The sequence below is a fragment of the Antechinus flavipes genome, chromosome 2 (genome assembly GCF_016432865.1).
Source record: "Antechinus flavipes isolate AdamAnt ecotype Samford, QLD, Australia chromosome 2, AdamAnt_v2, whole genome shotgun sequence".
Classification (NCBI taxonomy): Eukaryota; Metazoa; Chordata; class Mammalia; order Dasyuromorphia; family Dasyuridae; genus Antechinus; species Antechinus flavipes.
In genome coordinates this window covers 344327545-344347873 of record NC_067399.1, presented here as the reverse complement: position 1 = coordinate 344347873, position 20329 = coordinate 344327545, and the positions used below count along the sequence as shown (strand labels likewise).

At 35.9% G+C, this 20329-nt stretch overlaps 2 long non-coding RNA genes across 2 annotated transcripts in view; one reads left to right on the top strand and one right to left on the bottom strand.

Moving 5' to 3' along the window:
- LOC127549712 (uncharacterized) overlaps positions 1-15536 on the bottom strand; it is a 93645-nt gene extending 78109 nt beyond the window's left edge. The window contains exon 1 of the long non-coding RNA XR_007950695.1: positions 14993-15536. This is a non-coding gene — a long non-coding RNA (uncharacterized LOC127549712). The remainder of the gene's footprint in view (positions 1-14992) is intronic.
- Positions 112-10534, top strand: LOC127549713 (uncharacterized). Its single transcript, XR_007950696.1, has 2 exons — positions 112-9946; positions 10037-10534. It is a non-coding gene; the product is annotated as an uncharacterized LOC127549713 (long non-coding RNA).
- Positions 15537-20329: the final 4793 nt, after the last annotated feature.

Genomic DNA, 20329 nt, shown 5'->3' with positions numbered 1-20329 from the left:
AGTACTGTAAAGACATCTCAGATTTTCCTTGTGTTTTTATCTATATGTGTGCATCACGTGCGCATGCATTGTGTGTGTGTGTGTGTGTGTGTGTGTGTGTGTGTGTGTGTGTGTTCACAGACACATAAGTGTCCATCATATTGTCTGTTTTGGGTTTTCCATAAATTTATATAAAGTAAACCAATAATTTGAAGATTAAAAAAAAATAAGACCATATTATGTAGCATTCACTAAGAAACCTTTACTGTAAAAAACTATTAATGAGATCCTAGCAATGCTGAAGCAATTCTCTTTCAAGTTTAGAAATTCCCATGAACTTGGGTCATTTCCTTTGCCTATTTATTTCTTTGGGTCCAGTTCAGTTCTCAGGAAAAACAAACATCTCAAATAACTGACTGAAGGTACTTGAAAGTTTCTCCCTATTTATAGTTGGACATTTATTCTAAACTGTTTTTAAAGTTTCTTCATATTTGGAATGCAAAGCATTTTTTTTACCTGAAAAAGAGTGAAAGACTATAATGTCCATTTGATTTGATGATTTTACAATGCATGGAAAACATTCATCCATCTATGGAAGAAGTTTGTTCTGTTTTATTTTGTTCCACATCAAGAAGTGTTCCATATCACATGAAGTGTAGTGTCTTTGATATTTTGGAGTTCTATACATTGAGAAAGATCAGATTGCTTATTCTGTTTTATCTTTAAATTAGAGACCTTCTGGCCAGCATAATCTTTTCTTTTTAATATGAGAAGATTGTGTATTGATAGATGTTACAATTTTGATTTTATAGGATTGTACTTATTTCTATAGCACTGCATATGTTCATGGGATGCACCTGTTCATATTCAAGTAACACCCTATATGTAATTCAGGCTCGATTTAACTGTCAGTTACTAGGTAAGTAACATTTGTGCATCCTTATTTGAGCAACTCTAAAATTGGCCATAAATTTATTTGTTATTTAGTGTATATCTGTGGTGATTATCCTGGGTACTGTTCAAATAATTCCATCTTATTACAGTTTCCCAAAAGTTATTAAAAGTTACAGTGGAGAAACATCTTGATTGGAAATCATGCCATTAAAGAATATTTTATTTAAAATTTATCTAAAATTAATTTTTATTATTTCCCTTTTTAAACTTGTATAGTTACTTGCTAGACTTTCAATTAAAGTAAATTATCATTGTTTCATAATTGAGTTTTTCTATTTTTATAAACCTTAATTTTTACAAGCTTGATTTTTACAAGCTCCTCTTCCATGGAGAGGTTTAGGAAGTTTATATTTTCTTTGTTTATATTGGATACCAGCTGAAATATTTACTCTGTCATGGGTTTCCTAATAGAGAATTATTTTTTTTTAGTTGAAAAAAATCACTGGAGAAAAGTTGAACTATTTTTTTCCTCAAAAAAAAAATATTCCCCTGACAGATTGTAGTAAAAGCATGAGTTTTTTCTTTACCTTTGCTTCTGGATAGAGAGGTTTATGCTTTCTCTCTTCCCTGTAATTGAGGCATATCTTGAGAGGGAATATTTATATTCATAAAAATAAATGTAGTTTCCTATAATATCAAGCTTGTTTTAATATTTAAAATATTAAACATTTTCCTTTAAAGAAATTTAAAATCTTTTAAACACCATTTCTCATCTTTTAGTAGGGAAGAAAGCAATGTCTAACCCCCTTTGTTAACTTTCTGTATTTTCTGTGTTACAGCATAATTTTATTTTGTAATACTCATTTTCAGTATCATCCATGCTTAATTTTCAGAAATATGGATTGGTCTTCTGCTTTTGGGAAGAATTCCCATGAGAGGTGGGAAATCAAAATTTCTGATCCTCAGAATGTTATGGCAATGATCCAAAATTAAGCCATATTTCCCTATGAGAGTTTGAGGAATTTTTTGTCATTGTGCATTTCTCAAAAGCCACTAGCTGTGGAATATTATGGTTACCCTGAGACATGCAATTTATTTCCTTTCAAGTTTTATATCCCTTCCTCAACCTTTTTTATTTTGTTAGGTGAAATAGTTGGTTATGGGAGCAATTAAAGTTTTTTTTTTCTTCTCTCTGTAGGGATATATCGATGTGATGCAGTGTAGAGCTAGATGCAATGCTACAAAGCTAAGGGATGTACTTGTTAACCTACACCATTCAGGTTCATCTCCTGCTTTCTCAAGTTCATAGGCAATCTAGTCAATATGTCTTAGCATATCCTCAGATATTATAAACCCTTCCCCCTAAAATAATAATTTAGAATTCTTATCCTTCTTGATCTCCTCCTTCCCCACATTTTTCTTATGATCATACTTCCCACTTCAGTTAGTCTTTCAAATTCTCAAGAGTTCACTACTAATTGCTCCATGATATATTAGTATCAGAGAGCATAAAAAATACAGCCAGTTGTTGTTGCAGCTAGGTTGATTTACTTCCCTCCTACTGCTAGTCAGAGAGAGACGGAAAAGCAAGACATAAAATGAGCAGAAATTTCCCCCATTTCAGCTTTCTAAGGGAGGCTAGGAGAGAAAGATTATGGAATATAATCCACTTGCTCTCACTAGCTGAATTTACCAACTAGTTTAAAACATGGCAGATGACATGGTTGGATCTGATTTATTTTAGGAAAATCATTTTACTCATTAGTAGTAGGTTGGGGAGAGATGAGGCAGACCCACTATCAAGCTGTTATACTAATCCAAGCCTGTAGAGGTCATTACTCTATACAAGATCATGACTGTGATTTCTCACATGAACCAATTAGCTTCTTTGTGTTCCATGAAGAACGGTGTTTATAATTAGTCTCTTGCTGTGGGTTTGTTCTGACTCAGACTGGCCCCATGGTAGTTTGGTTACAATAATGAAATAAAATGAGACATTTACATATTGTTTGACAAAGTTTTACTTATCCTTTAACCTATTTAACTTTTATTCTAATAAATCTTACATAAAAATAGCTGATAACTTAAATAGTTTTGTGAAGTATTCTATAGTTTTATGATTCTTGATGGTTTTGGTAAGTATATATTTTTTCTCATTTGATCATCACAGAAAGCTGGTAAAATAAATTAATGCAAATATAGGATAATGCTATGATCATTCAGTAAATAATAAAAGAAAATATTTACCTGTAGGTAAAAAATAAAGATATTCAATAAGGATGCCCATTTTATAAATGAAGCTAACCATGGTTCAAAAAAGTTAAGTGAGTTTCCTTTAGGCTTAACTAGTAAATGTCAGAATTAAAATCTGAACCCTAGTCTCTTCTAACTCCAGGCATCTTCTGCTACATAGCACTGCATGATTTAAGTTTTTTTCATAACTGATGGATCTATGATTTCATCATGTATCACTATAATACAACTAAATATCCATAAATATAAATGACAACTCCATATATCATCTTGCACAAATTCTTCAGAGAAGTTGCTGAACACAAAAGAAATTTCACTTTATTGTTACAGTATTTTTTTTAATAATTATAATTTTTTGTTGACAGAGTTGTTATAGTATTTCAATGTGGCCACCAAAGCTTGTACCAGCTCTCTGTTGTTTTTTCCAGCTACCTCTACTTTCCTAATCATATCTTTTATGGATTCTTTTGTGAAATTTTTCATGAAATAACTTTTCTAAATACTGTCTACGGCACCACAATCCTAATCACTCAAACTAGGTATCATCCTTGACTCTTCACTTCATCTCATTCATTTGCCAATTCCTATTGATTGTACCTTTCCTCTCATAACACTGTCATAACCTCATCACCTCATACCTAGACTACTACAATAATCTTCATGCTGATCTCCCTGCCTCATATTTCTTCCCACTTAAATCCATATTTTACTGAGCTGTTAAATTGATTTTCCTAAAGTTCAAGTCTAACCATGTTATCCTTCTAGTCAATAAATTCCTGGGCATACGTGATAACGTCCAGCTTCAAATATAAAATCTTCTGTTTGGTTTTCAAAGTCCTTCAAAACCTAATCCCTCTATCTCTCAACTTTCCAGTTTTGTTAAATCTCACATTCTTTGCTATCTGGCTTCCTTGCTATTCCTCCTTGCAAATCACTCCATTTCCCAGTTCCTTGCATTTTCATCAGCTATTCCCCTATTCCTAGAATTAATCTTCTTTTCCTGACTTTCTTGACTTCATTCAGATCCCAGCTAAAAATCCCACCTTCTGCAATCTAATTTAGTTTTTAGCTAAATATTACACACTTAGCATAGTGCTGGGCACATATTTGTTGCTTTGTTATTGCATGTTGATTTGACATGTTATTAGGAATATTTTTATCATCTGTGTGTTTACACCATCTTTTCATGGCTTTTTTTTTAAGTGTCAAGTAATAACTTTGAATATGCAGCTAACTAATAGCATATTCAAAAAAAGATTTGATAAGCACCTCTGTAATATGTTACAGAATGCTGCAACCCCTTCGAACAAAATGAGGAATTTAGCCCAACATAATTATTTGTAGTCAAAATTAGGACTGGATGAATGTTCTTAATTGGACATCAGGCCAGATGACTGATAGTTTAGATTTGATATGAAACACTTCATAGATCATTCAGTAATTATTTAAAAATTTACTTAGAGAGCAGGAGGAGAATAATTTAGTTGAGTAAATTTTACCCATCATGATCCACTAGGCAAAAATCTGAGTGTACCAGGAACCTTGTGACTGTTTTGTATTTAGGTGAGTGGAAAGTGCTATCAACAACCTATGCCAAACAATCCTTACCTTTTAAGAAAAACAATACCTATTAAGGAAAAACTAGTTTTACTTGCATGGGGATGAGAATTAGAGTATCGCTCCCATCATATTATACTCCTGAAGGTCTTCCAGAGTAGTGGTGACAGACTCAAATAGAAATAGGATCCCTAAAGTATACATAAGGATCACTTCGGAACCCATATTGACTTTAGGAAATTACATGATGACATTTTAGAGTATATTTATTTTGTTAGATTTTCCCTAAAAACAGCTTTTGATTTTTATTTTGTTTTGTTTTTTAACAATAGCTTTTTATTTTCAAAATACATGCAAAATATATTCAACATTCACCCTTGCAAAACCTTGTGTTCCACATTTTTTCCTCCTCCCTATTCCCTTCCCCTAAACAGCAACTAATATATGTTAAACATGTGTAATTCTTCTATACATTTACCATGTTGCAAAAAAAAAAAAAAAAAGATTAAAAAGGGAAAAATGAGAAAGAGAAAAAAGCAAGCAAAACAACAAAAAAGGTGAAAATGCTATATTGTGATCTACATTCAGTCACTATAGTCCTCTTTATGGATGCAGACTCCATCACAAGTCTCCCAATTACATTTTAATGTGGTTCTGGCCTTATATTTGATACTTCTATTTTAAAGAACTGCTTAAATGAGCTTAGGGTGACCTTCAATAGGCAGCATCAAAGAAGGAAAACCAAAGGCCAACTAAAATAGAATAAACAACATAACTCCCTGAAGGAATCTAGGAGAGTCCCAGGAAAGTCCAGGTCTAAAAGATTATCCATATGATGAGTGATACCAAAAGATTGCAACTGACAATGAATCTCAATTTTAAAAGGTGACAATAAATGAAAGCAACATCAGGAATATCAGGGATGCAGCAAAAATGATTACAGTTGTCATTATGGATCAGGAAGAATTGCCCTATACTACTAAAGATTCCTTCACCTCCATCTTTCCGGTAGGGAAGTGGGACAGGGAGGTGGGGGCTAGAAGAGTAAAAAAAAAAAAATTTAAAGGAGAAATACATCCTATGAAAAGCCTCTGAAGAATTTCCCAATTTAACCTCCCCCTTATTTTCAGACAAATATTGAAGGGGGGGTTTAGTTACAAGTTTAATTTGTCAATCTCTTCGTTTTATTGAAGAAAATCTTTGAGATGTAAAATACTTAATTTGGCTATATGCCCACAATTTAATGTCATCTTATTGTTGTTCCTTCTCCACAGTCCCTTGGTTCTCTAGGTTTTCCTTGCAGAGGAATTGTGTGCAAATGATCATTAGGGGAAGTTTTAGAAGCAATGCAGAGGAACTAGTCAGGTCTAGATTATAGTAAGCAATTATGCTTACCTTCTCTGCCTGTTATCTTTTGCTGTCAGTTACTACTGGGGCCTGCATGTCTGTCCACTGCCCATATTTATGCCTACTGCCCCTGTTGACACTAAAGCCTACATGCTTCCTCCTGCTAACAACACAAATCCAAGTACCTGGATTCTATCAAATATTCTAAAAACAATTCCATTATTCTATAAGTAGTTGAAAACAGGGAAAACAGTTTAACAGCAATCTAAGAACATTCAACTAAATGGGAATTTGAAGGAGAAACTACAAATTTTTCCAGCTTAATATCACAAATTTGATCTTCAGTTTAGTGACCAGGACAGAAACTGTATTTGATAAGGGTAGTATAGAATCAAAGATTCAGTGTTTGGAACTAAAGCAACAGTGTAGGTTGCTGACAGCAGACCCCTGGCCCATCACCAAGGGATCAAATTAGAAGCAAGAATTCAGTATGCATTATTCATTATGCTCACAGCCTGTGGCCAAGATCATCAGCTCAGCCAGATCTGGAGATCTGGAGGAGCTTCTCAACTGACTAGGCTCCCAGAACTCAGTCCTGAGGCAGAAGTCTGAGATTCTGGAAACTGATCAGTTCCATCCTAGCTTAAAGAAACAACGAGGAATCTCCCAGAGAAGGCAGGAGCTGAATTTAAGCACTAAGAGCTTTGAGCTAGATTTGTAGCATAAGGAGGCCTAAAAATAATCAAGTTCAGCCTCTAGTCAAGGACAATAACTCAGGCCTGGAGCACTTTATATTCAGGACCTAGAATCTCTAACCTAGAGTCCTCCACCTAAGAAATCAGGGTCAGGATCATCATCCAGACAATCCAGAATCACAGAAAGCCTAGAAAGAGTTCCTATTAGGAAGCCAGTGATGCCATGTTGTCTAGATCAGAACTACAACTTTTTTCCACTTGCAACCTCTTTTTGCTTAAGTTTTATATGAACTGAAGTATACAGGTATGTACAATAAGTACACAAATCAAACATTAAATAAGTTTATGATAATATGATGAAATTATGATTTCATGATGACATTCAATTACATGACCCTATATGGGTTGTGACACATACTTTAAGAAGCGTTGGTCTGGATTGTTAGAATGACTTTTTAAAAAAAAAAAGCAAAAAACCTTTTATAATGCCTAAATACCTGACACAAACTCAAAAGAAAATAACAGCAAAGATGCAAACAAAAAAATAATTTGCCCATAGAGAAAATAGAATTCCTAGAAAAGTTGAGTTTTTAAAGAGTTTAAATGATATAATTTAAATGGCAATACTAGTGGAAAGAATTAGAAAAGAAAAACTTCAAAGCACATAAAAAAGATAGACTAACTTCTCTTATCCCCTGGACCTCTCAAATCTTTACAAAACAAACTATGTATAAAAAGATAAACCAGCTAGCTCCATGATTTAGGATATCAAGCCTTTCAGTGGAATAGGTTAGATTCACAGGACAAAATAGTCAATGACTATAGTACTAGTGTTTGGCAAACCCAAAGACCCCAGCTTTTGGGAATAAGAATTCACTATTTGACAAAAACTAGGAAAATTGGAAACTAATATGGCAGAAACTAGGTATTGACCCACACTTAAAACTGAATACCAAGATAAGGTCAAAATGGTTCGTGATCTACATATAAAGAATGATATTATAAACAAATTAGAAGAAATAGAATAGTTTACCTCTCAGATCTGTGGAGGAAGAAGGAATTTGTGACCAAAGAAGTAGAGACCGTTATTGATCACAAGATAATTTTGATTGTACAAACAAAACTAATGCAGACAAGATTAGAAGGGAAGCAATAAACTGAGAAAACATTTTTACATTCAAGGGTTCTGATAAAGGCCTCATTTCTAAAATAGAGAATTGACTCAAATTTATAAAAATTCAAGCCATTCTCCAGTTGGTAAATGATCAAATGATATAGACAGGTTTCAGACAAAGAAATTGAAACTATCTCTAGTCATAGGAAAAGATGCTCTAAATCATTATTGATCAGAGAAATGCAAATTAAGAACTCTGAGATACCACTATACACCCCTTAGATTGCCTGAGATGATAGGAAAAGATGATGAATGTTGGAGAAAATGTGGGAACACTGGGACATTAATACACTGTTGGTGGAACTGAATGGATCCAACCATTCTGTAGAGCAGTTTGGAACTATGCCCCAAGAGTTATCAAACTCTGCATACCCTTTGACCCAGCAGTGTTTCTACTGGGCTTATAACCCAAAGAGATCTTAAAGGAAGAAAAGAACTCACATGTGCAAAAATGTTCATGGCAGTCCTTTTGTAGTGGCAAGAAACTGGAAACTGAATGAATGCCCATCAGTTGGAGAATGGTTGGATAAGTTATGGTATATAAATGTTATGGAATATTATTGTTCTATAAGAAATCGTCAGCAGAATGATTTCAGAAAGGCCTGGAGAGATTTGCAGGAACTGATATTAAAGGAAATGAGTAGAACTAGGAGATCATTGTACACAGTAATAGCAATATTATACGATGATTAATTCTGATGTACATGGTTCTCTTCAACAATGAGATGATTCAGACCAATTCAATGGTCTTATGATCAAAAGAACCATCTATACCCAGAGAGAGAACTGTGGGACTTGAGTGTGGTTCACAACATAATCTCTTTGTTTGCATTTTATTTTCATTTTTTTTTCTGGTCTGATTTGATTTTTCTTGTACAGCAATATAATTGTATAAATATGTATGCATACATTGGATTTAACATTTCTACCATGTTTAACATATATTAGACTACTTGCCATCTAGGGGAGAGGGAAAGGAAAAACTGGAACACAAGGTTTTGCAAGGACTAATGTTGCAGAATTATCTATGCATATGCTTTGAAAAATAAAAAAACTTAAATAGAAAAATTATCTGTGCATAAGTTTTGAAAATTAAAAGCTTAATAATAGACTTTGATATTCCATCTGATTGGCAACAAAGCCTAATCCACAGTTCTCCCTTCCTTTAGAACCCTGAAGAACCTAGCTGACTAGTCCTCTAGACTTAAATTCACTGAGATCACATGTAGCTAATGCAATGACTGGCATGCTGCAGAAGATCTCTGCAGGAAAAGCAAATGGAAAGGGGTAGGGTACATATCTGGGCTGGAAATAGAATTCAACATTATCTCACCACCTTTTCTCCCAGAATCTCAGAGATTCAAACTACAAAAATCAATGCTATGGCACAAGCATGGCAGCTCTCTGCTGGTCCCAGGCCAGAAAAATAATAGTTGTGGGCTATTGGGACAGAATGTGTGTCCATGCGTCGGTGCATGTTTGTACGTGTGTATTGTGTGTGGTCATACATGTGCATTTGTACATGTGTGTATGTCTGCATGTGTGTGCTTTGTGTGTAGTGCATTGTGTGAGTGTGAGCATGTTTTGCATGTGCATGCATCTGTACATTTGCATGTGTGTTTACATGTGTGTCTGCATTGTACATGTGTTGGAGTTTGAGAGAAGGGTTTCTCTGTGGCATTCCAGTTCTTTCCCCCCATAACATATCGTGTTTCCCTGATAAGACCTATCCTGAAAATAAGCCCTCCCCTTACTGTGTAAGATTCCTCTAAAATAAGCCCTCCCCCGAAAAAAAGCCCTATTGAGATTGCTACTGTAGTGAAGATGATCCCCTGCGCTACACGCTACATTACGGTACCCTCTGTATGCACCGTCCCCTTCCTCCCCCCACCTCCCCGGGGTGAAACGCATGCCGCGCTCTGAGCTGCATCCAATCAGAGCTGCAGCAGTGAGCGTGTCATCCTGTTCTTCCCCAGTGATTTGCTTGCTGGCGCCATTGAGAGCAGTGCCGCGGAGGAGAGCTGAGGCAGGACAACATAAAAGCCCGGTATGTAAGCGGGAGTGAGGGGGCATGATGGAGGATAAAAGAAGAACTCAGCCAGCACTCACCGCGCTAAAGAAATGAACTTCCTTGCAGAGAGAAGAATAAATCAAGTAATGATTCCTGCAGGAGTGACTGCTTATCTCCAGACCCTTGATATTGCAATAAACAAGCCATTCAAGGACCATTTGCGCATGGAAGTCAATGACTACATTGAAAATAGAATGGAAAGAAATCAGCGTGGAAACTTTGTGAAGCCCTGTCTGCAAGAAGTCGTGACTTGGGTGAAGAAGTCATGGGATCAAATTACTAACAGCTGTGTCGCCAAGGCACTACGAGCAGGTTACCTGGACAAGACATGTTCATTTAAAGAGAGCTATATTGCTGGACATGACAGATTGGGTCCACTTCTTCTGAAGGAAATAGAGGCGCAAGATATCCAGGCTAGAATTCAGGGTATGGACACTTATGACAATGTTGTTGAAGAAGATGACATGATCATTATTGAATAAAGGTACTTTTTTTTGTTCACATTTGCCTGTTTATTAAAATTGCTGTCAATGTTCATTAAAATAAGCCCTCCCCTGAAAATAAGCCCTCTGGTGTTTTTCTGTCCAAAAAAATAATAAGACAGTGTCTTATTATTGGGGAAACACAGTATTAGCTGGTGTACCATGAATTTCCCAACATGGGAGGAAACATTCTTTGACATTTATCCCTCAAGTAAGCCATTAAAGACAAAAAAGGAAGCAAGAGAGAACAGCTGGGGGTGGGGGGAAGGGTAAAAGAGGGAGATTGAAATTACCAAAGATCCCAGGGAGAAGAAAACCCAGATAAATCTGAAGAGATGCAAAGGGCAAAGGGTAGAGCCAAGATAGAGAAGTAGAGGAAGTGCTCAGCTAACTTCTCCCAACATTTCCCTTCAGACAACTTTAAATAAGGCCTTTAATCAAATGTAGAGAGGCAAAGGCAACAAAAAGTCTGGATGAGATTTCTTTCAGACCAAGACAATTTATGAAGTTGGAAGGAGAGATCTGTGACATGGGGATGGACTCAGAGTCCACATGCAGCAATATCAGTGATGGGACTGGGGAGCAGTGACAGAAGGAACATCAATTTCAGGAGTGATCAAACCAGAAATGCTAAAGGGAGCTGGCAAACAGTAAAAGATTGCAGGAGATTCTTGTGCTAGCCCTAGATACAGGACTAGAAGTTAGCAATTCCATTGCCTATACCACCTCCTGGTCACAGTTCAAGGACAGAGGAGCACTTTTGGTTAAAAGGGAATAGGCCTGAGGAGTTAATACCACTTTCAGGCCCAAAGAAGCAGAGATTCTGAAGGGCAATATCCATTGTAGTCCCAAGCAATCAGGAACTTTTCCTAAGAGCCATGGTATATATAGACCAGGAACACTAATCACATCTCTCTCCAGTGGAAGAGAACACTAATCACATCTTTCTCTTATGGAAGAATCGAAAACTTTCAAACCTATAGGACTAGCTCTGAAAATAGCAATACCAAAAGAAAAAGTCATGCAGTGCTTCTTTTCCCCTATACATTGGGAATAGAACTGAATTGTAATAAATTCAATCGAGAAATAGGCTGGGAAAATGACAAAGAGCACAACAAAGAATTTCACCATAAAAAGCTATTATGGTGACAGGGAGCATCAAGATACAAATGCAGAAGAAGTCAAAACCATTACAAACAAAGCCTCAAAAATAGGGAAAATGGATATAAGCAACAAAAATTCCTGAAAGAGAATTTTTTAAATGCTTTTGAAAATCAAATAGTAGTAGAGGAAAAATTAGGTAAAGATATGAAAACAAAGAAAATTATGAAAATTTTATAAAGGCACAAACAAAACAAAAAATGCTGACGAAAATAACACTTTAAAAATAAAAATTGGCCAAATGGAAGAAGAGATACAAAAATTCACTGGTGAAAATAACTCCTTAAAAATTAGAATTGGACAAGTGGAAGCTAATGATTCTATGAGACATCAAGAAACTATAAAACCAAGTTCAAAGAATGAAAAATAATAGAAGAAAATGTGAAGTGTCTCATTAAAAAAAAATAGATCAAGAAAACATTTAAGACCTATTGGATTTATGGATAAGTTAAATAATTTATATTGCCAAATGAGATAGTGTTGGAAGATATTTTGATTGTATTAAATTTAAAAAGATTTGTACAGATAAAAACAAATGTAGCCAAAATCAGAAGGAAAGCAGAAAACTGGAGGAAAGTTTTTATAGCTTCTCAGGTGAAAGTCTCATTTCTCAAAATATATAAAGAACGTCAAATTATAAGAATGCAAGTTGTTTCCCAGTTAATAACTGATTAAAGGATTTGAACAATAAATATGAACAATATGAAGAAATCAAAACAATTTATAATCATATGAAAAATGCTTAAAATCATAACTGATTAAAGAAATAAATCAAAACAACATTAAAATAGCATTTTGCACCAATCAGAATGGCTAAAATGACAGAAGGAGAAAGTAACAAATGTTGAAGGGGATATAAAAAAGTGGGGACCTTAATTCATTGTTGGTAGATCTGTGAGTTAATCCAACCATTTTGGAGAAAAATTTGGGATTATGCCCAAAGAGTTATTAAATTATATCCTTTAACCCATCAATACCGCTAATAGGTCTGATTCCTAATATAATTAGGGAAAATGTAAAAGAATCTATCTGTTCTAAAATATTTAGAGCAGCTCTCTTTGGCATCAAAAAAATTGGAAATTGAAGGGATACCCATCATTTAAGGAATGACTAAACAAATTGTAGAATATGTTCATGATTCTGCTATTTAAAAAAATGATGAGTTCATCGATTTTAGAAAAACATGGAGAAAACTCAACAAAATAATGAAGGGTGAAATGAGCAGAACCAAAGACAACATTGTATCCAATAATAGCAGGTTTGTTTTAAAAACAATTTTGAGCAACTGACTATTATAACATTCTGACTTTTAATTACCCAGATTAACCTCAAAGATCCTGAAGAGGGAGGGAAACTGTTGTGTTCCCTTTAAGAAACTGTATTTCCTTGTGATCTGTGATCCCTTTGGAATCTCAGCCCCTCCTGGGGAGGCATATCCCCCCAGATAAGTTATCTTTCTGGGATGCCAGAACCTTTGATTTAATTAGAAATCCTGGTCAAAAGGCACTTCTTTGAAGTGTTGTTAATTCCAATAGGAAATCCGGGCTGAAAACTGATGAGAATCTAAGCCTGGGAACCTGAGTCCTGAAGCCCCAAGACTCCTTTAAAAAGGCAGTATTTGGACTAGCTCCTTGCGCTCTTGCAGATGGCCCAAGCAATTTGCTAAAACCCTGCCCACTGATTCTCTCAGCATAAAATTCCATTTCCCTAATAGGTCTTTGTCACTATAGAAGTCAGTCCTTTGGCAAACTGATTTCTATCCAACAATAAACTTTCATTTTGCAGTTAATAATTCAGGAATAAGTGAATTCTTTCACTTTTAAACCTACTGCTGATTAAAGGGGATTGTAACAACTTTCTTATTGCTACCAGGCAATTGATCACCAGGAATTGAGGGCATTCAAACTTCATCATTTTTAGTTCCCTGATGGGGAAATCTCCGAAGATCTGGACAGGGTAAAGGACTTTTTCCCCTCTATTCTGTAGTGGACACCCAGACTGGATTTGGGTTGTTGGAGCCCCTGGCTCGAGCAGTATTCTCCTGGGGGAAAATACCAGCGTTCTCTGACAAAAGGCCTCCTTTTGTTACACTCTTATCTCTAGAGATGTCTAGAAATGAGATGCTATGTCTAGAGATGAGATGCTATAGAATTTGGGGAAAATTAAAGCTTTTTCCTGTCCAAAATGAAACAGACCAATTTGACTTGAGAAAAATCCCCTAACTGGAAAGCTTAAGATGCTTAGGGGCTTCCTTTGCATCTCAAGGCACTCCTAAATTCCTTTTTCTCTCACTTGACCAGAATCCTGCATCTTCCAGCTTTTTCAGGATTCTGATTTTAAGCTCTGCCCTCAGGCAGAAATTGCGGAGACTCTTCAAGAGAAAATGCCTCTTTCAAAGACAAACCACATTCCCCAGACCTAGGAGAAACCTGGCCATTATTCTGGGGACCCCACCCAACTTTCTCGGGGATCCAAGGCCTGCACCCTCTTTGATCTGAACTGGGGAGATAAACGGAGAAACCTAGAAAAGCCAAGCTTGAACATTCAAGCTTCTCCCACTCGGCTGTAACATACAGCTGCAGGAGTCTTTAATGACAGAAATCAGGCTGTAGCCAAGGAGAAAGGTCATGGAATTAAAGCGAGATTTGGACACATGTTTCTACTCTTGGCTGCTACTCTTGGGAACTACAGGGGTTGAGCCGTCTTCCCAATGTCCTGTCCTCCAGCGGGAGTTTGGGGTTTGGTCAAGTTCCCCCTTGCTCCAGTTCCATCACAGCATAGGAACCTCCGCTATTCGGGAAGTAGCGGAGTAAGAAAATTGTATTTCTTTCTCCTTCACTCCCGATTTGCAACTCTGGTCTCTCTTCCCGCTCCTCCATTACAGAGGAACTGTCTCCGACCTCTCCTCTGCCTTGTTGGCTTGGTAACCTGTCATTTAAATGCTCCTAGCCTGTTCCCTTATTGGGGTTCTATATGGTGGGGAGATTGGGGACTCAATCTTATCTTCTCAAACCTCCAGAAAAATTTTTCACCCAACTTTTTTTTTTTAATACCTTTTTATTTACAAGATATATGCATGGGTAATTTTTTCAGTGTTGACCCTTGCAAAACCTTCTGTTCCAACTATTCCTTTCCTTTCCCCCACTCCCTCCCCTATATAGCAGGTAGACCCATACATGTTAAATGTTAAAGTATATATTAAATACAATATATGTATACATATCTATGTTATTTTGCTGCACAAGAAAAACCAGACTTAGACATAAGGTAAAAATAACCTGAGGAGAAAGGTCTCTCCAAGCCTCTCTGTATTCACAATCCTGCTGGTCATTTCTTACAGAACAATAATATTCCATAACATTCATATACCACAACTTACTCAGCCATTCTCCAAATGATGGACATCCATTCAATTTCCAGTTTCTAGCCACTACAAAAAGGGCTGCCACAAACATTTTTGCACATACAGGTCACTTTCCCTTCTTTAAGATCTCTTTAGGATATAAGCCCAGTTAATACTGCTGGATCAAAAGGTATGTACAGTTTGATAACTTTTTGAGCATAGTTCCAAATTGTTCTCCAGAATTTCACCCAACTTTTAAATTGCATGGTTGCATGGTTAACAGAAGTTTTACCGACAGTCGGGAGAAGCAGGGCCACACCCATCCCAGATCTCTTTGTCTGTCTCTTAAAGGAGCCGAAGCTTCCAGCCCTCTCAGGAAGCTTGCTTGTCCCTTACATTTTAAAACCGGATTTAGTTTCCCTGATTTGGTCATCCTGCCTTAGAGCAGTGTCTCCTGTCACAGCCCTTTTTAATTGAAAAAGCCTCAAAAATATGCTTTTGCATGCTCACGGGGGCTGTCTGGAAAGGAAGAGGATTCCAAACTGCTTTCAGGTTTTTTGCTAAGCCTCAGGGCACTTCCTTAGACCTGCCTAAACTCTTTGAGAGAGATACACAGTCTAGCTTTTCTTTTTTTTTTTAAATTATTATTATTATTATTATAGCTTTTAATTTACAAAATATATGCATGGGTAATTTTTCAGCATTGACAATTGCAAAACCTTTTGTTCCAATTTTTCCCTTCTTTCCCTCCACCCCCTCCCCCAGATGACAGGTTGACCAATACATGTTAAATATATTAAAGTATAAGTTAAATACAATATATGTATACATGTCCGTACAGTTATTTTGCTGTACAAAAAGAATCGGACTTTGAAATAGTATACAATTAGCCTGTGAAGGAAATCAAAATTGCAGGTGGACAAAAATAGAGGGATTGGGAATTCTATGTAGTGATTCATAGTCATTTCCCAGAGTTCTTTCCCTGGGTGCAGCTGGTTCAATTCATCACTGTGGAACTGATTTGGTTCATCACATTGTTGAGGAGGGCCATGTCCATCAGAATTGATCATCATATAGTATTGTTGTTAAAGTGTATAATGACCTCCTGGTCCTGCCCATTTCACTCACCATCAGTTCATGTAAGTCTCTCCAGGCCTTTCACAGCCTAGCTTTTCAAAATACTCCTGTGAATACTCTGTAGAAAGCAGGCTATGTCCTTTCTCTCACTCTCCTACCTAACTTTCTCACACCAAAGGTGGTAACTTTTTGCTCCTAGAATATTATCTCCTATTTTTCTTGATTGGCATTCTATATCCCTGCCAGCAATTAAAGATCTGATTTTCCTGTAGTCTCCAACTCTGGCCAAAGTTGCAGCTTTAGGATAGTCCATTGGGAATAATGGTTGGGGATTTGGCAATTGGTCATTTCAAAATTCCAAAGCAATTCAATTAAATTGGGGAGAATTATGGCCATTCAAATCTCACCAATCCTATGAAGGAAGATGGTGTTTGAATTCAGAAAAAGAATTGAATTATAGACAAAATAAAATACTGGGGGTCTACTTGCCAAGACAAACCCAAGAATTATAGTAACACAATTACAAAATACTTCTCACACAAATAAAATCAGATCTAAACAATTAGAAAAATATCAATTGTTCATGGATAGGTCAAGCTAATATAATAAAAATGACAATTCTGCCTAAATTGACCTGCTTGTTCAGTGCCATACCAAACTACCAAAACATTATTTTATAGAAGCAGAAAAAGAACTGATATATATGAATGTATATATGTATGTGTATGTATACACACATATACCCAGATTTGTGTATAATGGTAGCTATCTCAAAGTTTAAGATGGGGGAGAAGGAAAAAAGTCACATGATAATTTTGTTGTATATTTGAAAGGAATGGCAAGTTCTACATAATGGATCTGTAATTTCAGGTACAGTACTTTGTTTTTCTATCCTACTTTGTTAGGGAAATACTTGTTTTATTATGTTCAGAACAAAATAAATTTTAAAAAATCATCTTCATGTTGATCTCAGTGCTTCAAATCTTTTCTATTCTTATCCAACCTCTACTCTACAGTTAAAGTGATTTTCCTAAAGCAAAATTCTGAATAAGTTATTCCTGCCTTTTAGTAAACCCAGGATCAAATATAAAATCTTCTGTTTAGCATTTAAAGCCCTTTATACTCTTGCTCCTTCCTGAATATGCTTTCCCAATTTAAGTATAATACAGATATCAATAGCTAATATAAAATGGCAGGCTTTTGTCAGTCATGTAGATATATAATCTAGTATCTGTCCTATCTCTAAAGGGGAATTTTATTTGTGTGGAGAATTAGAGAAGGGCTCTGTCACTTAACTATTTATAAGACTAGTATTGGGCTAGAATTGTATACATTTAGTACACTAAAATATTAGTAGATTAATATTATAATTCTTTTGAGATTCAGAATAAAAACTACTTTCACTTATTACTCCCAAGGAGAGTTTAATTTTGAGAGATTCTCTAGTAAGTGTGACTGATTTTTTGAGAAAGAATTCCCAAGTCCAAATGGCGAGGTTTGTGGCAAAAATGGATTTATCATACTGAGAAAAATAACTCAGTGGGCAAAATCCTGTTAGGACCTTTTTCACAAAGATTTGGGCACAAGGTGTTTGATTATATTGGAGTTTTTTGGCTTTGAGTTGGGGACTAATCTCCAGATGAATTTAAGGGGCTAATTTTCAACTCAATAGAGGGTAATGATTATGCCCCAGGCCAAGATCTCCAATTGATTCGAATGAGATTATTTATCTTGAAATTTCCCCTATGAACAGGAGGGTGGGCCCCTTCCAGAGGGGTTTGAGATTTCTAATCCAAGACCACCCTTCCCTCCAAGATTTCAGTTTACATCAGAGGAACTTGTATAGCTCAATGAAACATGAGATAGACAGGTCATGGTGAAAAGTTCTGACAAAAGGTGGTACACTGAAGAAGAAAATGCAAACCACTCCATTATCTTTGTTAAGGAAACTACATAGACAGTATCAAAATTATAAAAGATATGACACTTGAAAGTGAGCTCCTCAATTTGGAAATATCCAATACATTACTGGAGAAGAGAAGAAAACAACTTCAAGTAGCTCCAAAAACTATGAAACAGCGAGGCCAAAGCCAAAAGGAAGCTTAGTTGTGGATGTATCCAGTGATAGAAAGTCTGCTACTGTAAAGGTCAATAAATATTGACATCTTGGGTGTCAGTGAATGTAAATGGAAAGGAACAAGTGAGTTTAGTTCAGGTGATCACTACATATATTACGGTGGGCAAGAATTCCTTAAAATAAATGGAGTAGCCCTCATAAAAGGGTGAGAAAATCTGTGACTGGCTATAATTTCAAAAATGACAATGATATCCAAATTCAAGGCAAATGATTCAACAATGATTCAACCATTGAAGTCAAAGAGATTAAAGTTGATCAGTGCTATGAAGACCCACATCTTCCAGAAAAGAAAAGAAAAACATACCAAAAAAGGATGTCACATTCATCATAGGGGATTGAACTGCTAAAGCAGGAAATCAAAAAGATAATTTAAATCACAGGCAAGTTTGGCCTTGGAATACAAAATGAAGCAGGATGGTGACTAATAGAGTTTTTGCCAAATAACTTATTGGTCATAACAAACCTTTTTTAACAACCCAAAAAGTGACTCTCATCAGATGATCTGTATAGGTGGAGAAACTATACAATCAGTTAAAACATGACCTGGAATTGACTATGGCTCAGATCATAAACTTCTTATTGCAAAATTCTGATTTAAATTTGGAAAATAGGGAAAATCATCAGATCACATAGGTATGACTTAACTAACACCCCTTAGAAATATGAAGTAGAGTTGATAAATTTAAGGATTAAATTTGATAAGTATAGTGCCTAAAGAACCATGGACAGACGTTTTCAATATTGCATAGGAAGCACCAACAAAAAGCATTCCAAAGAAAAAACGAGCAAGAAAGCAAAATGGTTATCTGGTGAGGCTTTACAAATAGCTGAGGAAAGAATGAAGGTGTAAGGGAAAAATATGGCTAACTGAAAGCAGAATTCCAGAGAACAGCAAAGAGATAAAAGGTTTCTTAAATGAACAATGCAAAGAAATGAAAGAAAACAATGAAATGGAAAAAATAGATCTCTTCAAGATAATTAGAAAGAGGGAATGATTATAGCCTGGGGTTTTGGGGCAGAGCAACTGAAGTAGACCTTTATCTCATCAAACATTAAGAGAGACAGATTATAACCTGAAGCAGAGTAACTAAATAGGATAATGGGAAACTAGGTCAGGACATCAAAAAGGAACTATGGCACAACAAAAGATCACAAAATCACTGATAGCCATGATGGTGTGGTTAAGAGCCATGCACTTTGGAGAATGAAGGCAAATGGGCCTTAGGAATTATTGCTAACAAGACTTGTGGAGGTTATAGAATTCAACCTGAGCTATTTAAAACTCAGAAGATGATGTTGTTAAAGGGTTGCACTCAATATGCCAGCAAATTTGGTAAACACAACAGTGGCCATTTACTTTAAAATGTCAATTTATGTCCCATTTCTAAAGAAAGGTAATATTGAGTATTATCAAATTATTAAATGATTGCCCTCATCTCATATGCCAGCAAGGTTACACTAAGGTTCTGTCAGCCAGGCTTCAATAATATGTGAATTGAGAATTACCAGAAGAATAGGCTAGTTTTCAAGGAGGCAGGGGAACTAGAAACTAAATTGCCAACATTCATTTGGATTATGGAGAAAAAAGTGGGAGTTCTAGAAAAACTTCTGCTTTATTGACTGCACTAAAGCCCTTAACTGTGGATCACAACAAAATGTAGCAAAGAGATGAGAATATCAGATTATTTTACTTGCCTCTGGCAGTATTTAGGTCAAAAAGCAAGTTAGAACCAAACTTGGAACAATTGATTTGGTTTAAGATTGGAAAAGGAGTACAAGGATGCATATTATCACCTTATTTATTTAACTTACATGCAGAATATATCATGCAAAATTCCAGACTGTGAATCAGAAGCTGGAATTAAGGTTGCCAGAGAAATATCAACAATCTCAGATATGCAGTTGATACCACTCTGATGGCAGAAGATGAAGAATTAAGAAGCCCTTTGATGAGGGTGAAAGAAGCTAGTATAAAAGTTAGTTTTCTGAACATCAAAAAAAACAAAAAACAAAAAACTCTCCAACCAACCACTAAGATTTTAGCAACTGGTCCCTTCACTTTGGGGAGGAAATAGCGCATTCTTGGACTTTATTGGGGTTTCAGGACCACCAAAATGTTGGCTTTAGGAGTAGAGCCAGATTATTCCAGTACAGGACCA